General features: G+C 19.9%; 1 protein-coding gene across 1 annotated transcript in view; it reads right to left on the bottom strand.

Moving 5' to 3' along the window:
• The window catches only part of LOC119591311 (elongation of very long chain fatty acids protein 4-like), a gene marked incomplete in the record, with an annotated part of 5,762 nt that overhangs the window by 4,679 nt on the left and 717 nt on the right, over positions 1-366 (bottom strand).

The raw sequence follows: 366 nt of genomic DNA, 5'->3' as shown, positions 1-366 counted from the left end.
TTTATATCAATTTCCACTAATTTAAAGATAAACACATGGCATTATATTACATCATAAAATATTGATAAATAATTAATATATGTATTTTTTTAAATACAATGATCAAAACCATTAGATAACCTGATAATCAGTTGAACAAGATAACAAGCATTAATAAAAGCTAGTCTAATAATATGGATGCAAGAGTACTCACAACAATAATATATACAAATTGAAATTAATATAATGATATTTGTCATCATAATATTTTAAAAAATGATAATATGAAGAATTTCAACACACACAGTTGATAATATAATCAATTCTAATAAAACAATAATAGTTAATACTTATATTTATTATTTCAATGATCTCCATTCCTATAAA

The sequence above is a fragment of the Penaeus monodon genome, chromosome 28, assembly GCF_015228065.2.
Source record: "Penaeus monodon isolate SGIC_2016 chromosome 28, NSTDA_Pmon_1, whole genome shotgun sequence".
NCBI lineage: Eukaryota > Metazoa > Arthropoda > Malacostraca > Decapoda > Penaeidae > Penaeus > Penaeus monodon.
The sequence above is the reverse complement of the archived record's forward strand: the minus strand, read 5'-3'. Positions and strand labels throughout refer to the sequence as shown.